Source organism: Lampetra planeri, chromosome 7 (assembly GCF_965212315.1).
Source record: "Lampetra planeri chromosome 7, kcLamPlan1.2.h2, whole genome shotgun sequence".
NCBI classification, from domain to species: Eukaryota; Metazoa; Chordata; class Hyperoartia; order Petromyzontiformes; family Petromyzontidae; genus Lampetra; species Lampetra planeri.
The window spans coordinates 15,044-23,826 of NC_136113.1; the positions used below are offsets into that span (position 1 = coordinate 15,044).

Sequence of the window (8,783 nt, forward strand, 5' to 3'; positions counted from 1 at the left end):
ATGCAAGTCAGAGAGCGAGGAAGATGTAGATCCAGATGACATTTTCAGAGGTGGAGCCGAGGAGAGAAACCAAAAAGACCTCAACGACTTGATCAGAGATCTTGGTCTCACCAAGTCCAATGCTGAGCTTTTGATGTCTCGGCTCAAGCAGTGAAACTGGTTGAATGCAAATGTGCAAGTCGCAGATCAGAGGAAGCGTCACCAACCTTTTTGCAGCTTCTTCACCCGTCAAGATGGGCTCTGCTTCTGCCACAATGTGACCAGTCTGTTCGAGGCAATCGGAATCGCCTGTAACCAGAATGAGTGGCGCCTCTTCATTGACAGCTCATCCAGGAGCCTCAAAGCCGTGCTGCTCCGTAATGGTAATAAGTACCCGTCTCTTCCCCTGGCTCGCTCGGTGCACCTCAAAGAGGATTACAACAGCATCAAGACCTTGCTGGATGCCTTGAAGTATGATGAGTATGGCAGGGAGGTCATCGTAAACTTAAAAATGATGGCATTCCTGAAAGGTCTCCAAGGCGGTTTTACCAAGTTTCCCTGCTATTTTTGCCTTTGGGACAACAGGGACACCAAGGCGCACTACCACAGGTGGGACTGACCACAGCGGACCGAGTTCTCTGTGGGGAGGAACAACGTCAAGTGGGAGCCACTGGTGGACCCCCGGAAGGTGCTGATGCCACCACGGCACATCAAAGTGGGCCTTATGGAACAATTTGTCAGAGCTGTAGATAAGGAGTCGGCAGCCTTCAAGTACCTTCAAGACTACAGTGGAACCTCGGTATACGTCGTTAATTCGTTCCAGAAGGTAGGACTTATACCGAAAATGATGTATACCAAACGATTTTTCCCATAAGAAATAAAGGGAAAGGAAATAATCCGTTCCAGAGGAAAATAAATTATATTTTATATGGCATATTATACATTAATGGGGTTGTATAAAATAATTTAGACACTAATTACGAAAATGCTTACAGAAGCCATGTGACCGCGCTGCTGACAGCTGCGCTGGCCACGTGGCGTGTCTCAACCCCGCAAGTAGCACGCGCCTCGACCTGGGGCCCTCCATGGGGGCAGCCCTCCACGTCCCCCGCCCCTCTCCTCTACGTCCCCCGCCCCTCTCCACCACGCTACCCTGCCCCTTTTCCCCACATCCCCCGCCCCTCTCCCCCACGCCACGCCACCCCGCCCCTCCCCCCCCACGTCCCCCGCCTCCCCCCGCTACCCCACCACTCTCGCTTTGTTTCAGTCGTGAACGGGGCATACGCGGGTACAGTACGCGGTGACTCATCCCGACCCACACAAGTTTTAGCAAAGGCGTCGTATCCCAAGCAAGACGTCGTATCCCAAGATATATTTTTTATACGTATACGACGTATACCAAATTCGACGTATTCCAAAGCGGTTGTATACCGAGGTTCCACTGTACTTCCCGAAGCTGTCTGAGGCAAAGGTGAAAGCTGGTGTTTTCGTCGAATCACAGATAAAGAAGATCCTGGAGTGCAATGAATTCCCCAAGAAGCTCACAAGTAAGGAGAAAGCGGCTTGGAACAGCTTTGTCGCAGTCGTTCGGGGCTTCCTGGGAAATCACAAGGCCGAAAACTATGTGGAGCTGGTTGAGACTCTGGTGAAGAACGATGGCACAATGGGCTGTAGGATGTCAGTCAAAGTCCATTTCCTTTATGCTCATCTTGATAAATTCAAGGAGAATATGGCAGCGCACTCGGAGGAAATGGGCGAGCGCTTCCACCAGGATATACTGGACTTTGAACGCCGCTACCAAGGACAGTATAATGAGAACATGATGGGAGGCTACATTTGGGGGCTGATTCATGAAAGTAATTTACAGTATAATTGTAAATCTTCAAAAACTACTCACTTCTAAATCTTTTGTAATAATTTTTGTATTACTTTAGTATAAATACATGTTAATTTCGATTCATATGTTTTTTTTCTGACTTTATGTGAACGAAAATACACAAATTCGCCCGTTTTCTCATTGAAAATAGGTACATTTCTAAATATCACTGTCCTGGTCACAAAACCAAAGTTTGTGGGGAATAATAGCCATTTTCTATACTTTTTAGGCAGAAGCAATTACAAAATAACACTTACTACCCAGGAACAAAAATTGTGTTACACATAGTGTAGTCATGCGTAAGTGATGTCACTCCACATCGAACAGCCCCCCTCATTAATAATCATGAGCAGATGACATCACTCCACATGGAGCACGCACCCCCCTAATTAATAATCATGAGCAGGTGACGTCACTCCACATCGAACAGCCCCCCTAATTAATAATCATAAGGTGACGTCCTCCAAATGGACACCTCCCCCCATTCATAATAATTAGCGGCTGACGTCATTCCACATGGGGGGCCGAGGTGCCTCCTCCCCCCTCCTCAGCGTTAACTTACAAACCTCACTACAAAGGCAAAACCCTCAAGTCAAGCAATCTCCGTAATGCTATTGAGACATCAAAGTAAAAAGGACGTCATGATGAACAAGGGATTATAACCTTAAAATGAAATAGGTCTGTGTCACTGCGCCCTTACAGATTGCACACGCATTGATGCAATGAATATCACGTCGCGGTCTGCTTTTCACTTGCAAGTTTCAGATTAACTGCAATACACCCGTCCTTGGACGGGCTAAAGGCTAGTTGTAAATAATTGAGCAGTTTTACATACAGTGAGGGAAAAAAGTATTTGATCCCCTGCTGATTTTGTACGTTTGCCCACTGACAAAGAAATGATCAGTCTATAATTTTTATGGTAGGTTTATTTGAACAGTGAGAGACAGAATAACAACAACAAAATCCAGAAAAAACGCATGTCAAAAATGTTATAAATTGATTTGCATTTCAATGAGGGAAATAAGTATTTGACCCCTCTGAAAAACATGACTTAGTACTTGGTGGCAAAACCCTTGTTGGCAATCACAGTGGTCAGACATTTCTTGTAGTTGACCACCAGGTTTGCACACATCTCAAGAGGGATTTGTCCCACTCCTCTTTGCAGATCTTCTCCAAGTCATTAAGGTTTCGAGGCTGACGTTTGGCAACTCGAACCTTCAGCTCCCTCCACAGATTTTCTATTGGATTAAGGTCTGGAGACTGACTAGGCCACTCCAGGACCTGAATGTGCTTCTTCTTGAGCCACTCCTTTGTTACCTTGGCCGTGTGTTTTGGGTCATTGTCATGCTGGAATACCCATCCACGACCCATTTTCAATGCCCTGGCTGAGGGAAGGAGGTTCTCACCCAAGATTTGACGGTACATGGCCCCGTCCATCGTCCCTTTGATGCGGTGAAGTTGTCCTGTCCCATTAGCAGAAAAACACCCCCAAAGCATAATGTTTCCACCTCCATGTTTGACGGTGGGGATGGTGTTCTTGGGGTCATAGGCAGCATTCCTCCTCCTCCAAACACGGGAGTTGAGTTGATGCCAAAGAGCTCCATTTTGGTCTTATCTGACCACAACACTTTCACCCAGTTGTCCTCTGAATCATTGACAAACTTCAGACGGGCATGTATATGTGCTTTCTTGAGCAGAGGGATCTTGCGGGCGCTGCAGGATTTCAGTCCTTTACGGCGTACTGTGTTACCAACTGTTTTCTTGGTGTCTATGGTCCCAGTTGCCTTGAGATCATTGACAAGATTTTCCCGTGTATTTCTGGGCGGATTCCTCACCGTTCTCATGATCATTGCAACTCCACGAGGTGAGATCTTGCATGGAGCCCCAGGCCGAGGGAGATTGACAGTTCTTTTGTGTTTCTTACATTTGCGAATAATCGCACCAACTGTTGTCACCTTCTCACCAAGCTGCTTGGCGATGGACTTGTAGCCCATTCCAGCCTTGTGTAGGTCTACAATCTTGTCCCTGACATTCTTGGAGAGCTCTTTGGTCTTGGCCATGGTGGAGAGTTTGGAATCTGATTGATTGATTGGTTCTGTGAACAGGTGTCTTTTATACAGGTAACAAGCTCAGATTAGGAGCACTCCCTTTAAGAGTGTGCTCCTAATCTCAGCTTGTTACCTATATAAAAGACACCTGGGATCCAGAAATCTTTCTGATTGAGAGGGGGTCAAATACTTATTTCCCTCATTGAAATGCAAATCAATTTATAACATTTTTGACATGCGTTTTTTCTGGATTTTGTTGTTGTTATTCTGTCTCTCACTGTTCAAATAAACCTACCATTAAAATTATAGACTGATCATTTCTTTGTCAGTGGGCAAACATACAAAATCAGCAGGGGATCAAATACTTTGTTCCCTCACTGTATATAAATTGCATTGGCATATGTGGTCATTGAAACGGTAAAACTAGTCAAGATGGTGTGGTGATGTTGCAGTGTCAAGAAAAGTGCTTCATGGTGTCTTAAACTCTCTTCTCATTTGACAGCAATTGGAGAGTACAGCCATGTCTTTAGCTGCATGCAGTGAGGCATGGGGCGTCTGCGAGAATGCCGGCAATTCACGGAGCAAGACCAGAGGTCGAGCCATGCTGCCCACGTCTAGAGAGGTATTTGTATGCTTGAATAATAATAGTGAAAATTATTGTACAGGCAGACCTCGCTTAGTGCTCAAAATGTGTATGCTGGAGAAGTGGCCACTAATCAAATCGGCGCATAAAGGAGTTCATTAGACAATTGTATATATGGGGATGCATTCCCAACAGCTTTAATTCTTACATGTGTAATGCGAGCGTAGGCTGGGGCTCTGCCGCCCCAGCCCCTAAGCCATCAAGGCGACACGAGCCATCGGGTAAAGGGTTCAAGGGTGGAGCCTGCGGGCGCTAGGGGGTGGTATTATCTGGAAAGTTCTTAAGGGGTGTGGTGAAGGGCAGAGTCTGGGTGACGCGGGAAGGGGATATAATGGAGAGCCGGAAGGGGCTCGAGGTCAGTTGGTGAGAGCTGGAAGCTGGACCACGTCGCGGGTCTCCGTGAGCCATCGGCCACGTGGCGACGCCGAGACGGCTCCCAGCGCGCCGTCTGCCAGCGGTGCGCGGGAGCGGGGAAGCGGGACGCCAGCTCACGCGACGCGCCGAGAGCGAGAGAATGGCGTGAGAGCGGGACGCCAGCTCACGCGACGCGCCGCGGAACGTCCGAGAGAGCGGAACGCGAGCTGTCCATATAACGAAGAAATAAACAGACGGAGACACAGTCGCTTCTTCTTGGTTCTTTCGGTAAAGTCACGTAGAAGGGAAATAATAAAATAATAAAAATAAAACATAATAAAATACAATTTTCACGACGTTTCGGCCACAACGCAAGCAGCCGTCCTCAGGTGAAGAACAGGTCTGTCGGAAAGACAGCGTCTGAATGAACACAGTCGCTTGTCGTCGACCTGTATTATTGCACATGTATGAGCAATATATGAGGGCTTCATTGAGGTATTGGTAACAGCACTAATAATACAGATGCTAAAACTTCTTTTGAATAAGTAATATTTTTAAATACTTTTTTTTAAACACGCTTTAATGAAATGTACCGTATGAGTAATGGCAGAACTCCACAACTCCAGGAAGTGGCCCCGAGGCTTGCCATAATGTAAGGGACCGTGGTCAATTACAGCCTATGTAAGTTGAGCGTTGACAACTAGACCCAAGCCGAAACATAACATATAAAAAAGATTGTTTCAAAATATATTTTAAATTTTTTTTGATAGAATATAGTATTGTCATTGATACGGCTATTTTAATACACACAATGGACTGGAAGGACAAGATTAAAGGGCTCGTATAATGCACATGCATAATGTACGTTGACTCATTAATCGCCCCCCCTCCACTTTGCACAAGAGCGTGAAGTGTGGTCACCACATCTACGCCTCTATATAAGGAACAAAACAGGTGGACTTCTCCACAAATCTGTCTGTCGCCTGATGAAGCTAGTTGTAATACTGGCAAAACATCGTACTCAGATTGTAAATGTTGTGGCTTGGCTCTCCAACACACAAGTGTGCTGTACTAGTGACAAATTGGCATGTTCTGTTTACATTACAACCCTTACTAGTTGGCTGTGTCGGGTGGTGGTGGATTTTAACGACACATATATTTACACGATCTAACAAAACAAACCTCTTATGGATGATATTCGTCGTGAAAGCCTACGTGTTAAACGGGATATTCGATGTCCCCTGTGAAGCCGATGGCGTTTATTTTATGGCTCGTACATCTTAGTATTAACCAGGACGGCCTGTCGGAATAGAACCGCAAACCTCTGCAACAAGTGGCAAATGCACTACCGCTGAGCCACGTCAATTATTTTATTCATAAACTTAGGTTTCCACGGCCAGCGTTATGATGCATAGTTGATTTGTGGGCTTAATTGAGTGTGTATGTTCTCCACCTGCTGTACATGGACGTCTCGTAGACTGAACTCTTAGTAAGGGCTTGCGCCAGTTTATTAACACAGAGGTAACAAAACACACCAGAGGTAGGTGTCCCTACACTCAGTCCTTGACGCGGACGTCAGGCTCTATCTATTCCTAGCCTGGGCTATCTCTTGGCCTCTCACTCGAGTTGGGATGGGGGCTTATCCAACACCACCCGACCGAGGAGAGCAGCACCCCACGTAATCTTAACCGGCTCTTGCAGACTTCTCTGAGCCCTACCCCTGGCTGTATCTTCGGCTCTCCTACTCGTAGAACCCGGACGGGGGATCAGCCAACACCGTCCGGTCACGAGCAGGAGAGACCTTCTTAAGACGCTCACCATCCCGGGCTCCCACAACGACCCCGCTTTCGCCACGGGGTCCCCCTTAAGTATTTCCCGTGACATGACGTCATTGCGCCTCACAGCGCTCATGATGTCATGTCGTCATACTACTCTACACATGTGTAGTGAGTGACATTGGGGATGTCACTGTATGGTGCCGGACAGCATCGTGTGTGTTGCAGAGTGATGCCGGCTCTAGCAGAGCACGGCGTGCGATGCACTGTGTTGCCTCTGAAGAAGAACTTCTGCAACTCAGTTGGACTCACTACACATGGATTTCCTCCCATAAAATAAAAAACCCCTTCCAATTGAACATGTATTGCTCATCTATCCCAATGCTGGAAATTACTTGCAAAATTACTGAATTCGGATGACAGATGCAATCATCATCCCCTCCTGCTGCCAAAAAAATGGCATGACCCTCGTTAAAAATATTCTTGAGACTTAGGATTTTCTGGGTCAGGAAGTGTAACAATAATAAAAATGTCCTTGTCCCTAACTCTTGTTTCTGTCCTCCTGACAGGTGGAGGTGAATGTGAGTGTGCGCCACATGTACCTGTACAGCCGCGAGGTGCGTGGGGTGGTGGCACGTCTCCGCGCCGAGTGTGGGTCACTGTCCGTGCACGCAGTTGCCTTGGCCCACACTCAAGGTGATCTGAACAAGGCCTTGGGACACGTTCGTAATGAGAAACAGGCAAATGTGCAAGCTTCTAGCATGCGATCGCGACGACCTACACGTGAGGTGGTAAGTCTTGAATAATAATAATTTAGTTGACAGTAATACCCCGGTTTATGTCGGGGATGCTTTCCTTAAATGTGCGACAACGAATACCGAAACAACGTAAATCAACGCAATTTTGCCACGAGGACTAAACAATGTTGAAGCCGTGTTAATGCGTGCATCTTCATCCTAGACGTATCCGCAACATTACATTCAATTACTAAAAATACTACACTCAATACTAGTTTCGGCAGTAAACGTTAAAACATTATTAGCAGTACATTATGAAAATAAAATCACTAAAATATCATGCGTAATTACTATATTGTACTCCACAGTACAGAACATTTCTTTATGCGCGATGCAAAGTAGTTTGTTTACAGGGTTAGGTGGAGGTGAAGGTTGAGAGGCGACGGTTACGAGAAAGGGCAGACGATGCTGTCAGCGACATGAGTGTGGGTTGAGGCAACGCTAGTCGGGTAGCGGTGGTGTTGATAATGAAGTGACAACGTATTTCCTAAACGATATAAAAGGGGGAGGTGTAAAATCGCAAGGCTTACAGCGCAAGGCTATCACGAAGGCGCAGTACAGCACATACAGTAGTCTGCAGTAGCTCCATGTTGTGATGTTGCTTTGTGGAATGCCAATTGAGGAATTTGTCGGTCATTTGTGATTTTGGAAAATTTGAACCGTGACAGCAACACACATTGGCCTACTCTTATCAAACTAGCTTCTTTGCCCATCCTAGGACGGAAGCTGTAATATTTACGAAAAAAATTAGCAGAGTATAATTGTATCTTGTGTTAATTGAATGGCAGTGAATCTTGCACGAAATTATGTCATAAAACACTTCACTGCATTTCACTGTAGCACTGTATATAACTGACCTTCAATTTGTTCTAATTCACTGCTCTGATACTTTATTATTTTCTGCTTTCGGTCGCTGGGGTGCAAATAAATTGGATTGCAATACAATATCTGGAAAATCACCGAGAAATGTCTATTTAACCAAAATGTAGAAGCATAAATTAGACTTATCTTAGGAAAAAATATAGACCCCAAATCCAATTTGTTGCCGCGTAGAATTATTTATTAGATTCATTTTAAATAAAAAAACGTGAAACTTAAAGCGAATTTGCAACAAATAATAATTCTGCTCTACCTTAATGACGGGGGTGCGGCATGTGGAGTGACGTCACGCGCGGGACACAAACTCCCTAATTAATAATCCTGAGCGGATGACGTCACTGATGTGGACCACGCCACCCACCCCCTCATTAATAATCAAGAGTAGATGATGTCATTCCACATGGAGTTCCCCCCCTGATCAATAATCATGAG

General features: G+C 45.8%; 1 long non-coding RNA gene across 1 annotated transcript; it reads left to right on the top strand.

Annotated features, from left to right (window-relative positions):
* The first annotated feature begins 531 nt into the window (after positions 1 to 531).
* On the top strand, positions 532 to 7,553 carry LOC144719688 (uncharacterized). Its single transcript, XR_013585654.1, has 3 exons — positions 532 to 667; positions 4,406 to 4,525; positions 7,245 to 7,553. It is a non-coding gene; the product is annotated as an uncharacterized LOC144719688 (long non-coding RNA).
* Positions 7,554 to 8,783: the final 1,230 nt, after the last annotated feature.